This window comes from Chaetodon auriga, chromosome 2 (genome assembly GCF_051107435.1).
Source record: "Chaetodon auriga isolate fChaAug3 chromosome 2, fChaAug3.hap1, whole genome shotgun sequence".
Classification (NCBI taxonomy): Eukaryota; Metazoa; Chordata; class Actinopteri; order Chaetodontiformes; family Chaetodontidae; genus Chaetodon; species Chaetodon auriga.
The window spans coordinates 11,903,384-11,930,577 of NC_135075.1; the positions used below are offsets into that span (position 1 = coordinate 11,903,384).

At 41.5% G+C, this 27,194-nt stretch overlaps 1 protein-coding gene across 4 annotated transcripts in view; it reads right to left on the reverse strand.

Annotated features, from left to right (window-relative positions):
- Positions 1–27,194, reverse strand: part of dlgap4b (discs, large (Drosophila) homolog-associated protein 4b) — a 102,792-nt gene that overhangs the window by 49,748 nt on the left and 25,850 nt on the right. For all 4 annotated transcript variants that reach the window (XM_076754369.1, XM_076754377.1, XM_076754361.1 and 1 more), the window contains exon 2: positions 21,325–21,391. The gene's annotated coding sequence lies outside the window, so the exon portion shown is untranslated. The remainder of the gene's footprint in view (positions 1–21,324; positions 21,392–27,194) is intronic.

Sequence of the window (27,194 nt, forward strand, 5' to 3'; positions counted from 1 at the left end):
ATGACTGGATTCACTCACCACAGAATACACAATAAGGTTAATGCAATGCAGAGAAGATATATGGATTCTGCTGTTGAAATGCTTCCCGGTTTGGATTCATAAGAAATCAAAGGCTCAATGTCTTCCTTCATATGCAAAGGTAAAAGGCTCTTTGCTGGCAGCTGATTCTCCGTCACGACACCAAAACCAAAGTTAGAGCCAAAATGTGTAGATAAGGTATTCACTGATGACAGGCACACATTGATCTACTCATCAATCAGGAAATGATAATACTTTAATACAAAGCACGTTTTATGCTAATCACATTGGTGCAATGTTAGAGACCACTGAAACTGGGCCGGCTGGCACTGGATGATACTGGAGTTTCAGTAAAAGGAGAAGCGGCTGGGAACGATTTTCTTTGCTGAGAATGTGGAGCACTATGTGATATATTTCTCTGTTCTACCAGACATTGTTATTTGAGTCCTCATGAGGATAAACCACAGTCACACACACACACACATGCACTCACAGGTGCTGTGCATTACTTTCTTTCTTTTCCAAGTGATTTACATATGAAAAGTTTTGTTACGCACTACGCTTGTAAATGATTGACAGCAAAATATCGTAACAAACTACAATTTAAAGAACAGTAAGAATAGTAAGAGGCCTAAGTCTATATTTAACTAAATAGGAACAGCTTGACCGACTGTGCCAAATATATTTCTATGTGGCATGGATTTCTAAATGTCAGATGATGAACACCTCCTCGTTTCCTGCAGAAAATGTAAAATTTCAAAATGGCAGCATCCTTTTCTTCCTGTCCTCTATGCCTCTATTAAATTTGTCTTTCACACCTTTAGAGGGACGTAACATTTGAGAGATTTGTCTCTGAGATCTGGAAGGTGTCTTCTTTGTGTCACAGGCTTTTCTTGTTTGTCACTATTTGAAAAGCTGGATGACTGCTTAGTTTGTCCTGTAGGCTAGTCTGGACGATTGGTATATATACCGCTGATTCATGCCGGAAAAGGCCTGTGGCACTGGTCACTCAGCATAGACAGCCTTCAAAGTCAAGCGTATTATCATCTCACCTAATCAGCCAAGCAAATGTTGACTTCTTCTGAAGAAGGCTTCATGATTGTTTCTCTAGTTGAGAAGTCTTAGCTGAATCAGAAAGTGCCCCACATCATTATTTCCACATCTGTAACTCGGTCCCAGCGGAGCCCTCAAAACGGTGATGATGAGCTGCAGTGGCGCTAGCTGCCTTAGCATTCACAGTCATCACTCGTGACACACTTTCTCCTGCTCCCTACACTGCTTAAAGACAGGCTCCAAACAAAAACATCATACAGGAACTTACTTGATGCTCATTCTGGAGGTCTGTATTCTGCTAGTGTCTGTTGAAGGCAACCAAACCTGCACTATCACTGTCGAGACGCACTACAGTACATTAGACACTGCCCTACATACACACACGACAGTATGATTTGCCCAAAACATTGAGATAAACTTAATTTTGTCTGCCTTATTGACACTTTAGCAGAAGGTGCGCTTGTGTATTTGTTTTTTTTTTTTTCAAAGTGGCGTTTCTCCTCACGGGAAAGGGTCTGGGGTCAGGACACTGTATAGACCACTAACCCACTAAACAAGGGCTAGAAGAGCAAAATAACTAGCCCTTGACATCTAAAGACTAAAACAGTTCCATAGACCATATTTATTGGACTTCTTGGAATTAGATGTAAGAATTAACTCAAGACTGGAAAGCTAAAAAGTGGAATTAAAGGTTCTTTTATGAGCAGTTTACAGCTACTCACACAAAAGTCTATAAGATGAGATAAGATAGGACTTTATTGATCCCACACCGGGGAAATTTAATTGTTACAGCCAGCAAGTTACAAAAAGCAAGCACAGTGGCACAAAGAGATAAAAATAAAATATACAATTATACAATATATAGCTAACAACCATTGAGATACAAGGATTATACCCAGAAATATATATATATAACACTGATTCTTTTAAGGGTTGCAATTTCTCAGTCTCATTTGCATCCATGTTGCACATATGTGGTGCATATGGAGCACAGTATGATTTTAATTCCTGTGATTTGAAAAGTAAATGTTTACAGATGAAATAACTAGCTGGTAATGTCTGTTTTGGCTAATTTGGTCATTTAACTACCTAAGAAATCAAGACATTTAATTGCATTCATGCAATATCCTGATACTGCCACAGAGCACTCTTGATCGACACAAGGATCCATCACAACATCTTTTTAAGCACAGATTTTCTCGTAATTGATGCGTTCCAACAGGTTCTACTGTTTGTGACACATTGTTATCGTAACGATTAATCTTCCTTTCTATACCTCACTATTCTTTATCGATTCTAGTTGGAAATTCTCTGGCTGAAGCAAGTGGTTATTCTGAGATCAACTTCAACATCAACTACCTCAACAGGCAGCACACGACTGTACAGAATCTACACATACAAGTAGAACAACAAAGGCTGAGTCCTCATTCTCTTCTACTGAGGCTCTATCTTTGTACCAATAAGACGACGCTGTACATTTTGTTCTGGACTGTAAATGGGAACAAATTAGAAAATCAGAAAGCATGACTCAACTATTGTACACTGTGATGATCTCATATTTCTGCAGCACTTGGACTGTGCATTAAACATAAGAGGAAATCATATCACAGGAATGCAAAACAAGACGGATTATGTGGTGACAGAACAATGGGTTCACTTTGCGTTGATGTTCTTTATTATTATTAGAATCAAGAATCTGTGAATTCCCAGTCATAAAAGCTGAAAATGAAGCAGCATACAGCAATTAGTTGAAAAGCTTATAAAGGCAAAGGCTATCACAAAGTGGGATTTAAACAATAGATTAGTATTTTCTACTCCTTACTTAAAAGAAACCTTGAGGCAACTCCAGTCAGTTTTCTTATTCATGCACATTTCCTTCTCTGGGAGAGAAAAAAAGCACATCCCTGTTGTGATTTAAATAAATAGGACTGCTCCGGCTTGAGGCTCTCCTTTAATTTTCCACTTCATATCCTGAGTCAAGCCGTGTAAATGTGACAAATCACCATGCCGGCCTGTCACGGACAAATCCAGCATCACCTGCAGAGGCGGGATCGGGACAACTGGTGTTTTCACCTGCATGCTGTCATTCACGGGCAGAGACACTCACTTAATGATGAGAAAAATCAGCCTGAATCGTCGCTTTCCCGAAGCAATTTAGACTGTCAGTAACTCATCTGCAGGATGCGAATAGGTGACTCACTGACAGTCAGATGTGTCACTGGATGTGTTCTCCGTGCTGAAGTTATGGATGATTTTGCTGATTCAAGGAGGAAACAAGATGAGGATGAGTTGGCGTGTTTCTCTGACCTCAGTGGCTGATTAATAACCTGTTATGTACACCACCTGGGAGTTTGGTTGAGGCTGACAATTCACAGGTGAGAAGAATGCAATTAGCAAGGATGGAGGAGGCAATCGGTGCGGTAGGATTATACGCAGCATGAGCACAGCTCTACTTTAACGTGCATGATTTTTTCAGGAAAGAAATACCAGATGCAAGCCATTTTCAGCTGACCCGTCCTAAAGAGAACGGTGGCAGCCCAGCAGCCTTTGCTGCCGTCCAGGCTTTGTGTCAGAATGAGGCATCTTGAAGTGAACTCCTCCACTACACAAGCAGCACTTCAGACTCGACAGGATTGCTTTCTTTCTTACCGCCCACTGAGACTTAACGCATCACATATAAAATGCTAAGTAGAATTGAATATGTCAACCATAACTACAGAGACACTATTAGTCCTCTTTAATGTAAATCACAGAGGCGTTGGGAGATTCCTTTGAAGAGTGGGAACATTACTGTGTCACTGCCAGAGGCTTTAGAGGTGCTCAGGCATTGGCCGATCCTCTGAAATACAGCTTAGTCATCTCTGACTCCAAGCTGTGTGTTTGCTGGTGTGTGAGATCACTGACTTCCTCTTCTTTCTCACTTTACCATTTGCGCTATCTGTCCTCATAGCTACTGCATGTCACTTTAGCCTAATGAGATGTCTTTCCTCCATCTTTTTCATCTGCTCCACTCCTCTCCATGCTGAAAAAGGTCTCTCCGCTCTCTATCATTCCCTGGTTCTTTCACTCAATCTTTGCCACCTCCTCCTCCTCCTCTCTCTCCCCTGTCTTTCTCCCTGTGTGGCTGCTGAAAGCTCTTTAAAGATGCCCGGGGGCTTAACCACTATGACATTATTACACGAGCCTGTCTCACTCAAACCAATCCCAAGCCAATTGAGAAGCTTATGTCTTTGCCACAGCAGCTTTAGCAGGAAGAGGGAAGCTCCCAGTCCACTTACAGGACCAAACAGTGACTGTAGACCTCAGCACACCTGGCTTGTTCATGCATTTTTACTGTTGGATGGACAGACAAGAAAATGAGAGACAAATGTAATTTACATTACTTTCACTGCACAGTACTTTTCTGCTGAAGAGCAGATATGTCTTAAGGGAAATCTTACATAATCCCAGAGTTAAATATTCTATATGTGCTGTACATCATATTATGCTGTTGTGAGTCACCGTGGTGGAAGGAGAATCCTTGAGAGCAGGAAAGAAGCGTTGCATACCCTGGCTCCAAATGTATTTCTCTTTTACTCAGATGGTCCTTGGGCTTTCTTCAACATCAACATCATTGAATTGCTGGATTGATTGCTGCTGACTGAATTGTATGGAGCCAGAGTGTAACACTTTTTTTTCCTACTCTCAAGGTACTTCCAGGGATCAGCACCTCATTAAAACCCTTGGTGTGCATTATTTTTCTGTTATGTAATGAACATCCTAATCAGCTTATATCAAAGTTAAATATTTGCATGCTACACAGTAGCATAGTTTGCAAAATCCAAATATCTGCAGCACACATATTTAAGGTGCTCAAGCAGAGGACTCCTTCTAGTGCAACGCTGTGTGTGCATTCATTTGCACAGCAGCTATTGTATGTGCACTGCTTGTAAATGCATACTTTGCACATACGCACTTGTGAAGCTTTTTACAATTATTTTTAAAGTATCTTAAGTTCAGCCACTTCAATCATCAAGCGCACCCCCCGCCTGCAGACAATCACTGTTTGAATTTAGAAGAGGAGACAAGTCAATCACAACCACTATGATGAATCAGAGAATCTGTAGCTGGGTCTGCATGCATAATTTCCAGGTCAATATGTTTTATGTTTTGAAATACTGTCAGCTGTTGGTGACATACAGACTACTGACAAAAGAAAGGGAAAACAGGGAAAGACATGAAGAACGCGGATGCTTTCATACAGGACACAAAGGATCACTGAATGCTTTAGTGAGCTGAAAATATTGTGAACCTTATGTTAGGGCCTTCACAGTCAGCGGATGTCACTCATCAGGTGGACTGACCTTTCTACCCATTGATCTGTTGAAATGATTCAGTATCATGGTAGTCAAAATTTAACATCTCTTACATCAAAAACCCACACCCTAACACCATGTTATCAACTTGTATTGCATGTCAGCTCATCTCTGCCCCACTGCACCAGTCCCAAATGTACATTACCCTATTCATTACTCCAGTGCCCCTGTCCCTTTTATGGTTGTTGATATTAAGTGAATCAGCTCAACGATCACTCAAAAGGCACACATCAGCCCTCACTCACTACAAAAGTTTAATGAGAGTAAACTTCAAAAAACAAAACACTAAAAACCCTTTCACTTTCCTGGAAGTGTCCATATTTGTCAAAGCAGGCTGGGTTTAGCTGACCTGTCAGCTCGATCAGACTTTGGCTTTTGTTCAACGGACTCATGCACTGCGAGGAAATGCTTTTTGGGAGCAGAGGCAGAGACTCAGCAGGAAATGAGTGGCAGCAATGGAGGAGGATAAAAGAAAAACAAAGGACAGATAAATCTGCACAAACAGTGTTGCAAACACAAAGATGAAGATGACATATCAAGAAAGAGACATCTAAAGTGGTGGGAGGCGTGTTTGTGGAAGCTAACAGCAGAGTGCAACCCCCCAAAAAACAATTAAGTAATCTTGGAAGTCTATTCTAACATCTTTTTTATTTCATTGATTTCTATTTTTAGAAGGGAAGGGAGAATGGGAAATGCAGTCTCCAAAGCTCCTTCTCAACCTTGACATGATGACTTTTGCAGAGTTTTTTTAAACCAAAGCCTGACTCATATTTCCCAGACTGCTGGTCCTCCTCTCACATTTAATACGATTGCGTGGCTGTGACACAGAATGTGATAGCACCACTTCCTGTGCCAAGTACACAGTGTGTCTCTGGGTGGGTGGGGGTGGGGGTGGGCTGTCTCATCCTGGCACCCGCGCTGATAAGGTCCATGTTCATCGTTAATGGGTGTCGCTGAATGAAATCCAAAGATTAACAGCAATTCAAAACAATGTCTGAGTGAGCCCTCATCCCTAAATAACTTTGACAGTGGACTGAAAATAGCACTGATTCTGTTTGAACGTGTCAGCTCTTCTCTTTGTTAGCACTGCTATATTTGGACCTCATTGTTGTTGGGGATCAGTGGGTACAGAGCTCCGTCAAAGCTAAGGTTTGCTTTACCAATTTAAACCAAATCCAACATTTTTTAAGCATTTAGCTACATCACACACACACGTAATGCATAAAACCATGTGAAGCTCAGTCCAAACAAACATGACTCACATATTTCAAGCAGGTAAACACACTCTTTCTGCACCAGCAGATGATTCACTGATTCAAATACATTGCATTTTTCTTCCTTGGGACTGAGGTGTGAGAACACCCATGATGCTAATTCTTTCATGCTAATTCAACTCCTTACTATCTTCGAGAGCCTAAATCAGGTCAGGCATTGCAAACATCATTTTTACTTACAAAAGCCTAAAGTCTAAAAACTAGAGCTGTCTTGAAAGCAAAGTCTTTGACATAGTAATGGACCATTCGCTAAGCCCCCCTACTTACTGGCGCCTGTCAAACTTTTTTCAGCACATTCATTTACAATGAGAAAGGTGGCAGATTTACAGCTCGGAACGATTCATTTTCTCATTTCTAGCTAGTAACCATCGATTTTGATAGCTAAAATGACAACTATCACTAGCAGATTTTATCAGCTATAGCTAGCTAACAAATTTACCTTAGGTTAGCCCCACATGTTGACCAAACATGCTATTTCTAGCTGGCCCTTTAATGTTTGAAGCAGACTGGTTTTAAAAGGAGAATGTTGTTAAAGTGTCTTACATATGCACATGACGGTCACGCCTGAAACCATGCTAAAAGTTGAGGCTAAAGCTGCATGTCCCAGGTAAAAAGTATTGCAGACAACCATGTTACATTTTTAACGTTACAAGAGAAAAGACTCTGAGGATGAGGATTAATGAATGTGTTTGGAAAATGTAACACTGTCAGGGTTTGCTGGAGCATAGAGCTGCTAACGCTAAAGCATCCAGGACCGGCTCGCACACTGTGGGTTAGTATGACACAGGCTTGTAAGTATAAACCCACAAAATAAATAACTGTGGCCTTGGAAGTAACACTGGGTCAAGTTACTGCTGTAGGTAGTTAGCAGGACATGCTAATGTTTGCTGCTTACATTACAGCAGACAGACAGATAGAACAATCCATCCATTAATCCATTCCTTACACTTGCCTTTGTGATTTCGGAGAGGGTTAAAAAATGCCCGCTGCAGCACCACTTTAATGTGGAGGAATCTAACGCTTGACAGACTTGCTGTACCCAGTTATGGTTGCTAAGCTATGACTGGACGATAGCCAGTCTGGGGCTGTGTTAAGAATATAATCAGCTGTGTTCATAATGAAAAAGATTCAGAATAAGACTAATCAAAGGAGACCGCTGTGGTATTAACATCCATCTAAATCTAAACACCTAAACATCTGTATCTCTTTTAATGATTTTAACTCATAGAATATTCATTTAGATGACATCACACACTGGAAACACACACGACTGCACATGGATTACAGACGTGCTAGTTACACTGATGTATATAAGTAAACACAAACCTAAACCCTAAAACTGGCATTTTCTAATAAAATACAGCCTAGAAGATGGGTGTTGAATACTCAAAGCAGCATGTTCAACCATGGTTCACTTGGCAACATTCTCAGCTCGAGACAGTTTTGAGTGCAAGTATGCATGTGTTTATGTGAATGCTATTTTTGCTGTTCTTTTCCTCAGGGATGGACACCTGCCTGAGGCCTGACTATGTATGTCACAAGCTAACTGCTGTGTGAGTGCATGCTAACCCACAGGAAGCTAGATTGACGTAAAAAAGGGGGCTTTATGATGCACAAAGTCACTGCTACCCAATTTTTTATGTGTTTACACTTGTGTTGTTATTTACTTTCCCGCGTATGTGAGGAAGAGAAACAGATGTGGGCATCTTCACAGAAGTGCGCGACAGCCCCCTCCCACTGCATGCTCCAGGCTCCAGTTCTGCTTTTTTTCGCCTGGCCAGATGGGATGCTCAACTTACACACAATCCACACACACACGCACGCACACACACACACAGGAGCAGATACACACACATCCAAACACCAGATGTGCTCCTCTACTCCCTTGCAATAGACCACTGGAGGTCATGGTCAACCATGGCTCAGAGAAAAAAAAAAACGAAAGAAAGAAAACAAACAAAAATCGCCATCCCCCATGATTCACCACGTCATCATCATTTCCATCCATCCAACCATCTATCCCAGATTTGGAGCAGACAGCAGGTGGTTTAAATCCTAAGCCAGACACAGTCACGAGTTACAGTTCCGGAAAGGCTCAAACGCGCCATGTTAATGGGTCCACAATGACTACTGTAGCTTACTGAATGGGTGGAACATGATGCTACAGCTGAGGTAAATCACAGACAGAAGAAAGAGTTACAGGAGGAAGGGCCACAGAAAAGGAGAGAGAGAGGGAGAAAGACAGCCTGGGATTGGGGGGATAGAAAGAGAAACAGGTGAGGGACTGAGATTGTAAAAATGGAGAGTGACCCAGTGACCTTACATTGGTACTGATGGCAACATGATTAGATGTGTGTATGTCTGTGTGACAGAGTAACAAAGAGACGAGCTCTTAGTAGGATGATGTGGACAGGAGTGTTTTAATAAAGCTTTGCACATGGGTTGACATGTGGACATCCTGCAGTGACGTCTCGATGATGCCAAAGCTCGAGTTGTGGCCAGTTGACGTGGCCTTAATCTCATCTCCTCCCAGCCCCCCAGGGTCTATTTGCCATTTTAGCGTGTTAGCCTTATTGCAAACCACAGCCTCAAAGCAGACACAGGAATAAACTGGCAGCCTCTTGGCACAATGTGCTTGCTGATTATATTTGCAGAAGAGTTCCACCTCTGTGTATTCGGGAGTAATGTAGTTCAATCTGGTGCAAAGGCATGCATTAGCACACTGTTTGATAAGTTAAATAGTGCAAACCATGTCCTCCTTCAGTTGAAAAAAAGCACTGCAGAAGTGACATGTTGATAATGCTAAAGTTAGCATTGCAAGGCAGCTGTGGGGGCTTAATCTAAATCCTTTATTCCTTCTGGAGGATTAATTGTGCATGGCGTCTTAAAAAGATTGCTTTGTGCAGTTAGTCGTATTCTCAGACCAGGAGCTTCTTCCGTGTTCATCCTCAGAGGAAGAAGGCGAGGAAATACTGTCATAGCCAGGCACCGTCTGACACAGGTAGGAATGAAAATACATGGTGAGGATATTAACATGCTGTTAAACCCCAAGAAATAGTTTCTGAACTTTAACTCTGGTTTATAGGCGTGTTCTTGTACCTGAAGATAAAATTTAAGCAACAGCGACCGCAATATCTGACAACATTTTAAAGTTCCATTCTCTTATTTCTGCCGTCCACTCGTGCGCAGTCGGTGTTAGCATGCATTAATCATTCTGTGTGACTTTTAGAGCATCAACAAAGCACTGACATATCTGAGAGCAAATGGCAGGCTTTCAACAAAGAGGTTTAGTTTTAGGTTTAGTTTGAGCAGCACTGTCTCTACACAGCAAGATGTTTCTGGGATTATGGATTTTCTGTGTGGAGGAAATACATTTCCAGTTCCCTCCCACAGCTGTGAGACTGAATATCGCAAAGCTGTCAATCACCTGAGATATGGATGACAGGACAATGGTTGACACAAAGAACAAAACCTGGATAAGATATACTGCCAGCTAACATACTAGATGCCCAGTATGACCACTGCTGGTCACTGGGCAGCTTCCAGTGACTGTATCTCTATAACCTTCTGTAACCTTCAGGCTGCTGCCTTCCCATCTGACTTCTAACTGCCATATCTAAATCTTCCTTTCTCCTGGGAGTTCTAATGACTGCTACATCTGCTAACATCTGGAGCCTGCCACTTCACAGTGCTAATCACTGCTAAGTCCCCATATTCTATTCTTCAGGACCAGGGCATTAATATAGGGTGCTTTATTCTCCACCTCTCAATTACAGACACAGAACAAAGCCCATTACCTGCATAGTCCCTGTCTCCTCATTAAAAAGAAGAAAAGCCAGTAAAAACCTGCCTCCCTGAAGGGCTGTAGAGGCGAGCAGCCTGCTGTTACAGTTTTTCAGGAAACTGTTCACCAGCACAGCGGTAAAACTCATCACTGTTAAGGCGAAGCTGAGGTTCTAGTAATATAACGCACCACAGCACTAAAGAACATGAGATGATATTCATAGATCCACGCCTGCTGCTGAATATCATACTATCCATTCATTTCTTTCTTGTCACTGATGTCCTTGTTTAAAGTAATGGTGCAATTCTAAGGAAAGTGGCAACACAGCCCCATGCATCACTGTACGTCACACATGGTAGGCAACTGGAAATCCTGGACATTAACATATTAATGAAGTGTAAATACCAAGGAAAAGCCTCCACGGCCTTGAGGCCACAATAGTCTTTTTCATCATTCTTGTCTTCTACCAGCCTAACAATAGCAATGCTGCCTATGTGTATGAACTTGTGGGATGTGCAGCACATGTGCATAGAGAGAGCTCAGTTTGACTTATATCCTTATAATAATACTGATCTACTGGAAAAACAAAGATGACAACAAAGCAATGGAAAACAGTGGAATTTAAACAACTGAAAGCACAGTTCAGCATCCTTCAGCAATGAAAAATACATTACATTATGAACAAAAGTTATAATAAATGGACATAAAAATGATTCATGAACTTTGTTCCAATAACATGGAGGCAAATTTCCATAAGTAACAAACAGTGGCACTTTAAATCATAGTTAAAGCACCATCATTGTTCCATTTCGGTGCTAGCTGACAAACATTATGGTGCTTGCTCAATATAATATAATCTTTCTTTTTACTGAGGCTTCTTCTTATTGCATTATGCCCTTTGCTGCTGTAACGCTGGAAATGTCCCTGCTGTGGATATTAATAAAGGATCTTATCTTATCATCACCTGGTTTTGGATAATATTTTCTCTCTTTAGCAACCTGCCTGGCAATTCTAGTGAAACTGGTGAAGCAAAATAAACATTTAACAACCCAAAGATTTGAAAACACTTTTCTCAGGAGTTCTTGGAGACTAAAGCAGTGCTAAGAGGAAGGTGAATATTACTTAGCGTTCACCAAATGAATGCTAATTCTGCTCTGTGTCTGAAGGCAACTTTACGCCGTGATTATATGTTGTGGCTTTGTGTCTGTCAGCTTGTTTCGGAACTCCTCTGCCCTCAAGTGACATAAATAAGTAAAAATGCAGGTTTAAAGTTTATGGCCAATTTCATGAGGTTGCCTGGCAGTGGAGTTTAGTGTGAAACTTGTGACAGCTGCTGGTTAGTTTGGTGGCTGGCTTGGATGCTGCATCACTTTGCTCCAGTTTTTCAGGGAAACAAATGGCAAATAGATGCAGCCTGTTTACACTGTTTTCAAGCGAGTTTCATAATCTTAAATGCTGAATGTATCCATAGACGTGTTAGGAAAACCTTGTGTAAGCTAACCAAAAAGACAGAAAAAGAAAAACTCTTTCTGGTCCCAAAACTACCCATTTTCAAGATCTAGAGAGAGGAATGTGTGAGTATGTAACTGAGGAAACATGCATTTCATTTCTCTGTTTTTGGCATTAACAATTTATTTCACAAATTGCAAGTAATGGTGTGAATTTATGTCTGTCACCAGTCGTTTTAGCAGTTGCTAGTCGTGAATCTGAAATGTCTATATTGTCATATAACTGGCTGCCTTTCACTTATGTTGACTGGACTTTGAAGTTTGTTCTGTGAGTTAAAGGAAAGGGTTCCTCTGCACATGTAGTTTCTTCTTCACCAAACAATTCTTACTACAATCAATAAACCCTGTATAAATCACAGAAAAAAAAACAGAGCTTCCCTCAGCAATAGTAAAAGTGTTCACAGGAGGATAACAAAGAAAAACGTTGATGATGTGTCTCAGTTTGGTTTTTCCATACGGTCCAATTACTGCTTTAATTGAGGCCAGCCTCGTTAATTAGCACGCAAGATAAATTGGTTTGCTGGAAAAAGAAAAAGGCAAGTGGAGGGTGAGAAGAGGTTAAGAGATGTGTGGGAGAAAATTAAAGAACAGAATGTGTCTGGAGGGGTAGAAACTATAATTGGGCAAGTAAACACACACACACACACACACACACACGCACACACACGCACACACACAAACTGTTAAATGTTAACATCATGCATGAATCATCACACTGCTGTTGTGTGTAGTTTACCTGGGTAGCGGCTTGGCCAAAGGGTGTGTATTATGTCATTAATGAGAAGTTCTGGGTTTGAATGTCAAATCTTCACGTTCCCAGAGGAGACGATGTGCTGTGGGTGTGATGTAATAAAACTTCTGATGAGAATTTATGAGGGGAATAGGAGGGCAGACAGGATGACATGCAAGGCTCAGGACTTGACTACAGAGCACACCCCCACCCCCAGGACTACACCCTGACCCCAAAGGGACACAAGACAAAGCCAAGGGGTCACAAGATAATTAAAAGAATAGGAAAGAAATAGGAAAGAAAACATCCTGCTACACACTATGTTTTTCAAATAAAACAAGGAAAATGATGTCTTTGATTGAACTGGTCAAAACTGGAAGATATATACGACAAAAAGACACTGCTTCATCTCGAGAAGTCTGAGAGAAGAACGTGGGCCTGAACTTGTAAAACAGTGGACGAGCAAATCACACCAGGCATGTTTTCACCAGGCGTGTTTGCCTCAAGGAGAACAATCTAAATCAACCTCAGGTCACATTCGAATAATGCAGATGCAGATAATTTTCACGACTGACTCCCAGCGGCCCAATCAGTGCATCTATCATCTCTGCATATTTTCAGCGACGGAAATAAAAGAGCCAAAGTCAGGTCAGCCAGGCAATCATTTGGTCAAACACTCTCATACTGAGTGAGCTTTGCTCAATATTGTGTTACATAAAGCTCTGCAACTGGCACTGTGGGATTGAAAATAATGCTGTCAAGTAATTGAAATATCACAGCAGTTTCTGCAACACAGGCTTGGGCTGTTTTTGTTATACCAAAACAGGTCTGCCTATTGTATTGAAGAATGCTTGTTGCATTCATTTTTAACCACAGTTTTGGATTGTGGGAGTACTGATCAGTACATGATGAAAGGTTCGCCCTCTCTGCATGGCCGAGGAAGTCACACCGGATCACTCCGGTCAGCAGACGTCGAACACTACAGCAGCTCCTCCCTTTGCCACAAGCAGCGGGGGCCAACGCCATGAGTGGAGGCTGTGGGCAGTTGATTAAATTTGCTTTAAATGTCACTGGAATAAATTCCCATCCTTAAACCTGCTTCACCAAAGCTGAGTGTCTCACTTAAGTTTATCCTGTTGTTGAGCTTGTGGGTGGTGAAGTCAAATGTAATGATCAAACACGTCACTGTGACTAATGTAAAATTAGCTGCTGTTACATTTACATTACAGCATTCATTTTAATACTCTTCAAGGTCCCTTTGAACTACTCTTTGAATACATATACATATATATATATATATTTAAGGTTCCCCTGACTCAGTTTTGCACTGCCGAGGTAAATCATCAGCTATTTTTCCCTAGTTCTTGTTTTTTCCTTTCCTCCTTCCGTCTGGAATTGCCTTGGTTGCATTTCTTTGGTTCTTTTTTGACATAAGCTGTTGTAAAAGGCCTGAGGCATGTGGTTCTTGGTTACTGTTGTGACAATTTTTGCCTAAATTTATCACAGCAGGATATTACTTTTACTGACACACAGTGCATCCCTTCTGTAGGAAACAATGCATGATATAGATCTGCGATGTTGCAGACTCAAGCTATATTAGTTCAAACAAAACAAAGGCCTGTACTGTCCACATGTTGTACCCAAGCTGATCTCTTACTAGTCAGCTTTTTCAGCGGGGCTCCACCTGGCAGCATGTTAAGCTGAGTACAGTTCAGGAAAGTGACATTTATCCTGCCAGCTGGGTGGTTTCAATGCATCTGTGACCCAGTCTGACACTGGAAGATAAAGGAGGTCACATGTTATGCATTATGTTGACATGCCAACTGGACATCACATCGGATTAGACACTTTTCTGTCCGAATCATCTTCCTCATTTAATGGGTTAATTTTTTTTTAGCCAGGTGAACTGTCATTGTTGAGAGGAAAAAAAAAGGGAAAAAAGCCCGCTCATCGGCTCATGACCAGCATTGAACTTATCTCCCAACGATCCCTATCGAAATGAGCAGCTTATATCTGTCTGAGGTTCACTCTATTAATCTTGTCAAATGGATTCAGAGAGCAAAGATACTGCAGACAGACATGAGGCTGAGGACAGAGGACCAGATGGCCTTGCAGATTGGAGGGAAAAATACAGAGCAGTGGTAGATATAAAGAGAAGAAAGTGAGGGGGAAATATTTATCGCACAGAGTGAAGAAGGAGGGAACGAGAAAGGGACGAGTATTTGCAGGAGTGAGATGTCATGAAGAGAGATTCGCAGAGGGGAAGCAGTCTGTGAAAATGACAGGATATGGCTTCTGCTGTCACTGGCTCTCAGATGTTAAGTCGTAGTGCGCTCCTCTACAACTCGCTGTCATTACATGCGGCGAAAACCCAGGTCCCTGCTGAATTATGCATGGTGGGTGAACGCCAGGTATCAAGACAAGAGCAGCAACACATGTATGTGAAAAAACACAGAGGGCTGCAGTTACCCACAACCTTGATCAGAACATCTGACGCACCTTGCAGTACAGTGCTGAGGTCATCTGTCCGGTCAACGCATACAGTACGAGATGTGACACATGAGATGTCTTAAATTTCGATGCAAAGCATAGCCTGCTTTCCCATGGCTGCACCACTCAACCGTGCTAAAAATAACAGGTGGAGCGGCTATATTGTGGGAATATCCATAAAAGTCACCAACTGTGGCAGATAAGGCCGAGCTTATAAATAAATTACTCCAGTGAAAAAATGATCTTCACACAAGAACTTCAGCGGGGCCCTTGAGATTATTTCCACACAAAATTAGGCAGCAAAGCAGCGTGCTCGTGTAACTGGCAGGATCTGGCATCGCACCTGGAATGCACACATGCATGAAAACATTAATACGCTGATGAGAAAGTCCTATTTTTTTATTTATTTTTTGACAACTTGCAATTAATGTTTAATTGCATTTCTCAGTAGCTGTGGGGTTCAATTATTTTTGCATTAATGAAACTGGCGATACACAGTACAATTGCCAAATAAGAGGTCGCAGCCTCCTGGTGGAACTCTAGATGTTTCATAAGGCCTTTTTTCAATTACCTTTCAGTAATGTTACAATATACTTTCTCTCTTCAAATATTATCTGGAATGAGATCACATGTGAGAAATTAAAGCATCTGTCTCTGTCACATTAATTAGGTTACACTGTGTAATACTGGATATTGAAGACCTGCAGTAATTGATTGTGAGGTTATTAAAATAGAATCCACAAGTTAATCACGGAGACATTTTCCACCAGTTTTCATCTTGCTGGAGAAACACTTTCAACCAAGTCAGACGTTTCTAATAACGAGAAAGAAAGAGGGGCAGAGCAGAGTTTAATTTTCTCTGTTCATACTGTAGATGGGCAGAAAATAGTCTTTGTAAATGTTTCTCTATTTTTGTTCCAATCCCTTCATAGATGTTTGTGTGAGATGTAGGAGCTATTGTGGTTTTATGGGTAAGCACGCAGACATACAAGTGTTCAGGGTGAGAGACAGGGAGTTCTACCTGCTGGAAGGGCTGTTCTTCCAAAGCCACGTGACCATCATCATGAGCATCGGATGACATGCAAGAGATGAGGGGACAGACCGAGAGGAGGGACAACATGCAGCACATGTCCCTCGAACTGGGAACGCTAAGATCACATGGTCAGCATCTAAGACACCCGAGGCCACCAGGACAGCCTCACTTGACAGTTTTCATCGATCAGCTCAGTACACAACGTACAGCTGAGGCCTGAGGTCAGTTTATAAATCTCTCATTTTTGCTTTCTGCCATAATGAGTGTATTTATATACGACTGCCTAAGCGTATTGATATTTCTGTTTAAAAATACATTAAAACCTATCATGAAATATAAACCATCATCTCCAAATGTATGTGCACATTATGTATAATTCATCTGGGGCTGCCGCTTAAAAGAATACAAGAGTCATTCTTAAAGTGACATGGCAGCTTGACAGCTCTCTTTATGTGCCGGGATCATTTGAATTCAGGAGCCAGGAGAAGGGTTTGTAGCTCTGCTTTAGACGGTGTTGCTTTCAACCATCACGACGGAGCTCTCATTGGTACTGAAGCAGTCCAATCTGTATGTTTTAGTTATTTTTTATTCATTTTGGTCACATCTATTACAGTGAGGTAAGGTCAATATTGGTTGTAATGGGCTACGTGAAAGATTACAAAGAGATATTTTAGATGACGTGTTGAAGGAGATGGGAAGAAATTAGTATTAGTATTAGTTTTATTGATTGGCTTACTTAAAACTGACGTCCATTGCTGTTGTGTGAAGTGTCCGTGAAATGTTTTTAGTATTGTATTAAAATCAATTTGTACCCCATGCAAAATACCAAAATGACCAAAATGGAAAAAATATGGCATTTTGAGACTGGCCAGCATGTAAAGTTGTGAAAACACAACAAGTATCACATGTGGTTTGAGTATGGAGATGACGATGATGTGACACCATGAGCAGATTTGGAAAATACACAGAGAGGACAGAAGCACAGATTCTTTTCTTCTCTGGTGAAAGGACAGAGAGAGAGAGAGAGAGAGAGAGAGAGAGAGAGAGAGAGAGAGAGAGAGAGAGAGAGAAATGAAAAGGCAGGAGCTTTAAAAGCTTTGGTAGGGATTTGGATCCAATAAGCCATCCAGAGGATTAAACCATGTTAATGCAATGCCTACACAAACCGGACACACGCGCACACACACTCTCTCGCCCTCACACACACACACACACACACACACACACACACACACACACACACAGGAATAAGCCTAAAACTATGGTAACACAACACTGTTGTTCTGAGGTGGTATTTACACAATACTATGTCAGCATATTTTAGGCACTAATTAGGAAATTAGTCAGATCAGCCTCAGCAAAAGTATCAGCATCCTTCAAAAGTGAGGGTCAGCGATCTCCTGAGTGTACCTCCAAGAGTACCAACGTTCCATTCGATCATCCGACCTGACACACCACAGTTTGTAGGAGCACCAGTCAGACACCGTGTCCACTTTCCCCAGTGGGAGTCCCACAAATGAAGTAAGGGCACGATCCAAATCACAGCCTTTCAGTATCCAATGATTCAGTGTTCCAGGATGTGTTCCAGTAATTACTACAACAAATCAAGCACTGCATTTTACATCTAATATACATTTCTTGCAGTGGTGTCAGCACTTTCGCTCCTTTGGCCACAGTAGATTTAACATTCTAGAGAAATTTTAGAAAAGCTCCTTGCATGAGGAGCTGCGCTGCAACTTCATTAAAGCCAATCCAATGCCTCTATGCAAATTAATGGAACAAAATGTTCTCATGAGAGCCAGAAATCCCCTGCAGAGCCGCAGCCTCGGTCCTGCCCTGCTGTATACAGCTGTGAGACACATCACGTCTCACTCACCAAGTACAGTTTAATCAACTTAGGTTTAGAACCGGAGGAGGAGTAAATCTGGTAAAAAAAACTCTTACTGCACGTTGAAAGTACATAATGCCACATGATGAACTTTTACTATCTGTGCCTTCACTATTAGCCCTTCCCATAGGCTCATGTTAAGTATGTAACAGCGGTGGAATGATGAACCAGTGAATCTGTTAGCGTTTTGATACTCAATTAATCTCCGAGTCAATCGTCATGCTCTCTCAGTATCTTTGTGTTTTTGGTCTGGTGGTGAGACAAAACAAGCAATTTGAGGACGATATCTCGAGCTCTGGGAACAGTGACCAGCAGGATATTTTGCTCCTCATTTATGATCTCACTGCCAACATCACTGATCACAGTTGCGGCGATAGACCGACTTTATCAGTAAAGTGACAAACAATCCATGTGGATCGCTGAACAATTAGTCGAGTGATCAACAATCCAACTGAACTGTTTTTGTTGTGTGCTGGAGATGAATTAGAACAATCTCCCTTGATATATGAAAGCAAAACATAATAACATCAACAATTCATCATGGATAAAATGCACCACTGTGACTCCCAGGAGAGAAAGGAGAAAATTGATTGTGGGTTGAATGAAGGCGACGGGATCAGAGCTTTGGGGACTGCATGTCTCTCTGGCATTTAGTGCTGAACACTTTTCAAGCTGTGAAGAAATTAACCAAATGTACTGTAATGCCATCTTATCAGAAACATGGATGCTCCTGGTAGTCAGTGCTGTGTGAAGGTATTACTCCGGAGAAGAAAATCCGTGCATGGCGACAGTGAACTCACCCTGGTTTAAAAGCACAAATATTTGATGTGCTTATGTATAGTGGCTTCTCGTGCATAATTACAAACACTCTGCCCTCTCTGTCTTGCACACCGAAATGCTTTACATAAACAACACTTGATAAATACGTATGCTTTATCAAAGACAGACAGAAACTGCATAATTACCATGTTTTTATGACAATAACTGTTTGAATTTCAAATGAGATGTTTTATACATGTGCTCTGCTACACTTAACACTGAACAACTCAAATGTCAGTGTAACCCAAGCGTACTGTTTAGTATCATATGGTATATATGGTGCTTAATATGTAATTAAAACTAAAATGGAATATTATGTACGATGATGCTCCTTGTGGTCATTTATTTGTAAAAATGCATTTATATACAATATCAAAAGCAGTTAGCACAACTGTCTGGAACATGCGGATGATCAGTTAAGTGAAATCCTATGAGACTACTAAAACATGGCACTTTAAGTGTCCTAATATGTAAATGAAAGATGGTTGTGAGATGCACAATTACTGCAACAGGATGCGTGTGTAATCTCAACAGAGGCAGATTTAATGGCATGTCTATTAGCACCGGGGTGAGAATCATCACACAGCAGCTATTTGTCTCTTTACAGCCAGGTGTAATATAAAGAGTGACAAAGCCCACATAAAGAGGAAGTCATGCTGGATGAACAGGACAAACACAGGACCCAGGAGAGCAGGGTTTGAGTCCTGCGTGAAACCAGAAGTCAACGCTGACTTTTCTTAGATGATCTGCAGAGCTGCTCTCAGTTGGTTTGGTCATGGTTTGGGTATAAACAGCATTGTTGGCTACAGACACCTGGGTGCTAATGGCATCTGTTCAGATTTCACTGAAGTCAATATTACAGATATGTGTTGGTTTTGAACTCTAATCATGCATATTGTTCCACTATGAAAAGACAACTGGTGATGCTTTCGATTAGCATTAAAATGTGTGAAGGGATCACTCAAAGGCACAAAAGAGTGTCAGTCAGTGTAAAACTCTGACGGTTTTACTGGTTGAAGTTTCAACGTACACTCACTGTCACAACACGAGCTATCCATTAACCATTCCTACCCAGGAGAAAAAATGGATATCCAGTCAACAGGGTGAAAAAGCGCTTTTCTATTCATTAGGGGCTTTGCTCTCAGATGCTTGTCCATGTCTGAATCCTATTTACAGTGTAGTTTTATTTGAGGTGATATTGATCCAATCAATATTTGCAGAGGTCAACGTTTCAAAAATGTATTAAAGTTTCTTTTTCTGCTCTTGTTGTTGTATCCCAGACTTTTAAAAAGTTGGGCTTTTAAACTTTTCACCCTGTCATGTTTTCAGCGTGCCGTGATGAATGGGTCACTGTATTGTCTGTACGTCGAGCAGCTCAGTGGAGCAAAAAATCACTAACGGCTGCAGAAAGGATATCGATTTGTTTCTTTGAGTACAAAAATCAAGGAGGTACTATCAGTGTCACTGGAAATTTCACAAGGTACACAGTCATGGCTCCTCCCAACACAATTTCTTGTACTCCTTGTGCACTTTACAAAAAATTACATGTGAAACATTTAAATACAGCTCAGTTTTCTTGTGAAGTGCAACAGCCACCACCATAAAAAGAGAGATGCTAAAGCATTCTTTGCCTGCATCTCCACAGCACCACTGGCTGTACTGTATGCACAGAAGCCCTTTGCAATGCTTCTCCGCTCCACAACTTGAGCTGCAGTTTTATGGATAGTATTGCAGAAGGGATTTGTGCTCAGAGTGAAATTAATCCGGTGTGAAATCAAGAGTGCAGTGCTGTACCTCAGGGAAGCCCACAGAGGACACTCATGATGCTGAGCATCGCGGCTATGTTCCATCAGTGCTCACTGCTCTGCAGGCAACATTGTGCATGCGTCTGCATGACAAAACATGCCCTTCCATCCAAGCAGCAACACAACACTGGTACACTTACTGTACTCGTGCTACATTGAAACTACTTAGCATCACATATGATGACATTTCTACTCAGATTCAGGTTTTGGCCTAAGCAAACAAAAGCCCTCAGAGATGTATTAGTTTGCACAAAGGACAAGTTCTGCCTCCACATCTTCATGTTTTGTTTTTTTTTTGTTTGACAGCCATGTTCGGTCTACAAGCCTTGAGGATCCATCGTAGTTCAATCTAGACAAGGTCAAGGCATGCTGTCTTTCTGTAGCCTATTAGCTAATTCTCCTGGCAGTGTTAATACATCCAGCAACAACATCGAGCAGGCACTGTCTCATTAGCACTGGCTCTCTTGTCCAGATCACAACTGGGTAGAAGACACTAACGCAGGCAAGTGAACACAGATATCAGAGTTCTGAGGGCTGGAGAAGAGAAGAGGTCCACATGTACTGTACCTTTTTGGACAGGCCAAAGAGCTTCTTATGGAGGTCAGAGAAGAGCAGCCTCAGAGAGGAAGATATCCTGTAAAACAAAGATGGCTCATCAGCTTCAATCATCATAACAAACCCTACATATTTCCATCCATCACACAAAATCTGTTCATGCTGAACTGCTCTAAAGGGTAACGCCCACAAAAGCTGCGTTGGTGGATTCATAGTGCTGTGTGAACGTATTTCTGTGGCTTCAATACTGCTTATTGTCTTGACAACTTTTTAATTTCTTTGGAAAATCAATTAGCTTTTGGAGATAGGCAAACTGGCACATCTTGAGAGATAAAGCATTTCAATTAAAACCATAGATTAGATTAGGAAAATGCTTCCTACGGCAGCAAAACTCCAGGAAGCCACATCGTGATTCAGCAAGAACATTTTCTCACTTATGTAATATAACTTTTGGATACTGTGCACTAACAGCATAAAGGCAAAGTTTTCCAGTGTACAGTAAGAACAGGTAGACCTCTGAGCTTTTGTTTGGTCTTTTTTTAAATATGTTTCATACCCAAGCTAATGTCTAATGTCTGTGTATTTTCTGAGACAACCACATTACAGTGATTTATACGAGCATTTTAGGGGCAAACGTCCCAGACAGCACACGACAGACCCTAATTTTAGGATGCTGCTGCAGTCTGTCATTAAATATCACAGGCTACATCCGCTGTAGCCTGGTGTGACATGAAACAGTAGACTATTTCTAGTGTCTAATGTGTGTGCGGCACGAGCAGAAATATCAAACTGATTATTCCCTGAGGAGGACTGCTGTGGTTCAGCTGGACCTCCCACATTACAAAGGACATGCTCTGTTATTCAAGAGCCATTCGAGTCTATTCTGATGTCATCGCACCTGGATGAATTTAGCGATCAGTCTGATTCACAGTCACTGATAGGATCTTCAAAACCAGGTTCTGAAGTGGACTGGCTGTGCAGTCACAACCCTGTGTTAGCGAGATGCTAGCCAGAATGAAAGCAATGAAAACGCATAGTAATTAATATTTAAGAACTAGTTTGAAATGGCGGAAAGTAATCATGATGTTCAGATGTGAGGGTTTGCATTAGAACAGCGAGTCTTACACTGCGAGAAAATATACTGCCTTTTAAATTGAAATTATATTAAAGAAAATTTCTAGTTTGACAACACGGGATCAAAGCAAATCTAATGTAGCTTTAATGTTAAAGTAAAGATGTCTACAAAGGGGTCTGAAGTAATTACAAATATGCATGAATATCACACAGATTATTTAAATGTCATTTTCTTAGGGAACTGATATGAAAAAAAATGTTATTCAAGTATTCATAAATCATCACTGGTACAGCCGGTTGGTTTGAGGAGTCATATAATTAGCTAAATGGAGATCACCGGTGTGTGTTCAATGAAGAGAAAGGAACAAAGCGAAGGCTGTGAATATGTTTTATAGACACTGAAACTAAGCTTAACTCATTCAATGGGAGCAAATCATGTAGTTTATATAAATCAAGTGATCTTTAAACATTAACCTAATGTAAACAGACACGTTTGTCAATTGAAAGTCAGGTCATCGTGTCATTTTTACTGCCTTCACAACCATTTTACACAGGGTGTAACACTTCTGGGGTAAAACTACAGTGGGAGTTCAATAAATGTCTCACTGGCATATTTCACATACACCTCTGTGCATGCATTGCGTTAAATCCCTCCAGAAATACTTCTAGTTTGAGTAGTTACATGATGCAGACTTGTCTTATATGTCTTTTCACGTACACAGTGGAGATATGCATACAAACATACTCTTTAGTTATGACTAACAATTTGATTAATATCATCAATCTTAACTGAGCTTAATTTGTGCTGTATAGTTTGCTTAACAAGTACAATTATTAGTGGCAATTAACAACTTATACTTAATAAGGTTGAAACAGAAATAATGAATGAGTATTTGTTGCTCATTGTGAAGGATTTTCATTAGAGTGAGACAAACGTTTGGGCTCCGTTACCTGTTTTTCTTATCTTCCTCCACATGCTGAGCGTCAGTGATGATATCTGGATGGTTATTGGATGTGTGCCACTGAGCCGGGACTGATCAGTGACCTAAACTGACCTCAGTCTGACCTCTGCTTGATTGGAGAAGCTGCGGCTCCCTGGAGTATTCAAGGCTCTGAAGCAGGCTAAATGTCTGACCTCATACACTCTGAGCATCCTTTTGGGCTTTGCCTCTGGCTTCATCTTTCATTAGCCAGAGGTCAGCTGTGTGGTCCATGGTTGTATGTGCATGCAGTGTACGCAGACAGTATGTGCACTGACAATACTTGCATAAGGGAAAATGGGTTCACGTACCCTCATTATACCTCCATGTCTGTGATGACCTGCATGTATGTGTGAGTGTGATTCTATCAATACCATTACAGCTCTTCATATATATATATATATATATATATGAGAAGGACACCTAGACTGAAATGAAAGAACTTGTCTGCTGGAACACAAAGTGATGCCTAAAGCTTAATTGGCAGCCTGCAGCCATAATTGAATGTGCCTGTGGTATTCATGAGACTGGAGGAGTAATGAGGCCTATTTTCCCAGAGTGATATTACTAACAGCATAAACAAGACTAAGATGAACATCTTAAAGATTTAAAGAAATAAAGATTTCTTCAGCAGCAGTTTCAAAGCACAGCACAGACTTACATTAAATGCATCTTGTTTAGTTTTAGACAACTCGAGGTGCTGTGGAACAATGCTTTCTGAGCAGATCACCATATTGTTTGTAACTTATCAGCATGTGCACAATAAAGGGGATGACATAACTACTTGAGTTGACTGCAAAGAGCATCTAAATGCAGCAATGGTACAAATAAGAAGTGAAGAACGGGACACAGTGGGTTGCTCCAGCTGCTCTTAAATCCTATTATCTTGTTGGTACTACTTTTAGTTTCAGACTAGTCATTTACTAAATCAGGTTGCAAACTCAAAACTTAGGGAAAGTCTTCGCAAGTAAAGACTTTAATAATGTGTAATTCAGTGGCCAAGAGACATTTACAACAGCGTCCAAACAAAAGCAATCAGCTATATGAAAAGGAGGGACTGCTGTCGCAGGGTGGAACATCACTTCCAAAACTAACAGCTTGTAGGAGGCCAAATGATCCTGAATCCTTTGAAAATGTGGAGTCGACTATTTCAATTGTAATAACTGGTTATGCTGACCTAACTGATGCTATGTGGTCAGTCAAACATAAGTAACACACCATTTTGTAATGGGAGGAATGCTGTGTTGTTTTCGTGTCTTCAAAACTTCATAAATACATGAATCAAGTGTCATGTTGTGTGTGTCCATCACTTCCCTTCACTCCCCCCTTTTGCTCTTCACTGGAGGGTAATGTTAGCTTTGTCACTTCAGTTAGCTGCATTATAGTTAAAATTGGCAGTTGCTGTGTGCAAATATTTGGTAATAAGTAGTTTGTGAGGTCAAATCTGTTTTTAATATAGCGATACATAACTAAATAAAAGTGTTTGTTCACTCCAAATGGCACCATTAAGTCTGAAGCACTGTGCTGCAGTGTGATTCTTTGTAAGTACCACTGCATGTACTGAAGTCAATAACGCTGCCAATATTGCATCGATCTTTGAAAGTGCTCATAGCTTTGATATTTGTTTTTTGAATTTTGGTTTCTTGCCAGTCTCTGGTGCTTTCAGGGTCATCTGAGGAGAAAAAGACATTTCTAGTGACTGAGCAGCGATTAATGACAAGCGTAAATCCTCACAGCAGAGTTCGACCGCAGGCCTGTTTTGCCCATGTATGAGCTAAAGCCTTCACTGTGGCTCATGCTGTTATGGCTTCTCAGGGCACGACTTGTGCAAACAGTAACAGTAAGTGCTAACCGGGAGGCTTGAATGCAGCAGGGGCCCATTGAGGCCACATTAGCCTGGTGCATTAGCCTAGCTCTCCTGTGACACACTTTCTGCTGTCTGAGGCAGCCTCTCTGAGCCACATCTAACTGTTTCACTCCGGGCCACACAGCCGCTCTGCTGCTCGTCAGCTGCTCGTCTCTGTCATCTCCCATTCATCGCTCCTTTCTCTCTCCGTTCACCTGTCGACATCTTTGTTTTGCCACTTCCTCTAATTGCTTTCTGCGCGACCATCTCTTTCATCAGCGTGACTTTCTCTCCTTCGATCTTTTTGCTCGCACTCACAGCTGATCACTTGTCAATCCTGCTTTGATCTGACTTACCAAGGTGTTTTGTCAACAAAAAAAAACACCCTTCCCTCCTTAGTCGTGCTCTTTTCTTCTTACACATATTAGAAAAGGCATAAAGCTAACAGTAACTACTCCACTGAGATTGATCAAAGAAGTCTATTTTCGGAAAAAACAAAGATGACATCATGTTCCTCTCTCTCTCTCTCCGTCTCTTACAGTGTGTGCTCTCTCATAAACGTGCTCACTTCTGTATCAAATATCCACACGTTGTCATCCTTTTCTATTTCCCAGCTGGGCCCTTTATAAACACAGTCAGACTCAGGCAGTGCACCCGGGGAGTAGTGCCCCCATAATCCACTTTGGATGTGGGGGATTTACTCACTGTCCCTCTCTGCTCTCCGATCAGTGACAGGAGTATAGGCTCAGCAAGGGGGCTCAAAGGTAACCAATCACAGGGAGCCAGGCTGGTGGGTCACGGCTAGGTGAAGCCTGCGATAAAACCACGCAGGCATCAGATGTGATACATCGGGACAGTCACCTTCCAAAGTGTTTTGGAAAGCGCTGTGGGAGAAGCTCGAGGGTGATCGCTTTGTGTCAGAGCGTGATTAAATTAGAGGATGGTTGAGAGGGCAGTGCCAAGGACTTGGTCGATATTTCCCATCTCCCCCTGGATATTCTATCAGCTCCTCTATTTGCAGAAGTAGTGACAGGCACTCAACAACCCCAAATTATTTTCACACACAGACAATACACTTTCACTGTAATACAGGATCTTCCACTTCCTTATAATTACAACTGTTTGACAGCAGCAAAACAACAGGCGACTCGTTTTGCTCGGGGGGACGTGACGTACAGGTCGGAGGTCACTCACTGTTTCCTCACCCTTTTGTCTTCACAGCACAGTCATTGTTACAGCGTGACTGCAGCTGACTCCAGAGGGATACTGCATGAGGCTCACTTTAGTTTAGCTTTGCTCTGTGAGTGCTACTTTTTTGCTCTACTTCATGCTCCACTTCTTGTGCCCTATAAGTTATCTCTGGCATACTTAACTTCTTTAACTAGTCCATCGTTGCTGACAAAGGTTCATGCTGTAAAGAGAGCAACGTGCAAAAATTATGTTTAGTCATCTGAAAAACTGGCCCTAAACCAGGTTTCAAGTGCCATACAAATAACAAAATGAGAGCATTAAGGTGTTGAATATGAATCTTTTGTGGATGGATAAGGCAGAGGAAACATCCTACTTTGGATTTGAGTTTTCAGCCACGCTGGCAGGGTGGCTCCAGGGATGGCAGTGTCAGTGGGTTGATCGGTCGTCCACCACTTTGGTCTCGACTGAAATGTCTCAACAACAACTCTGACGGATTGCCGTGAAATGTGGCACAAACATTCATGGATTCCAGACAATGATTCCCGGTTCAGTGATTCACTTCAGTGACCCTGACTTTCTCCCGTGGGGCCAAACTGTTCTCAGTCCCAGAGGGCCAAATGTGGACGTTTGGTGACGCCTCTCTGCATCTCATACAGAAAGCACAAGGTACTGTTTGGTGTATCAAATCTTTCTGAAATGATCATCGTCATTAAAGCGACGTGTTTTATGGCCTCATAGGTCGGAGAAAGATCAAGTTTAATTTCTAATCAATGTAAAAAATCTTATTGGCT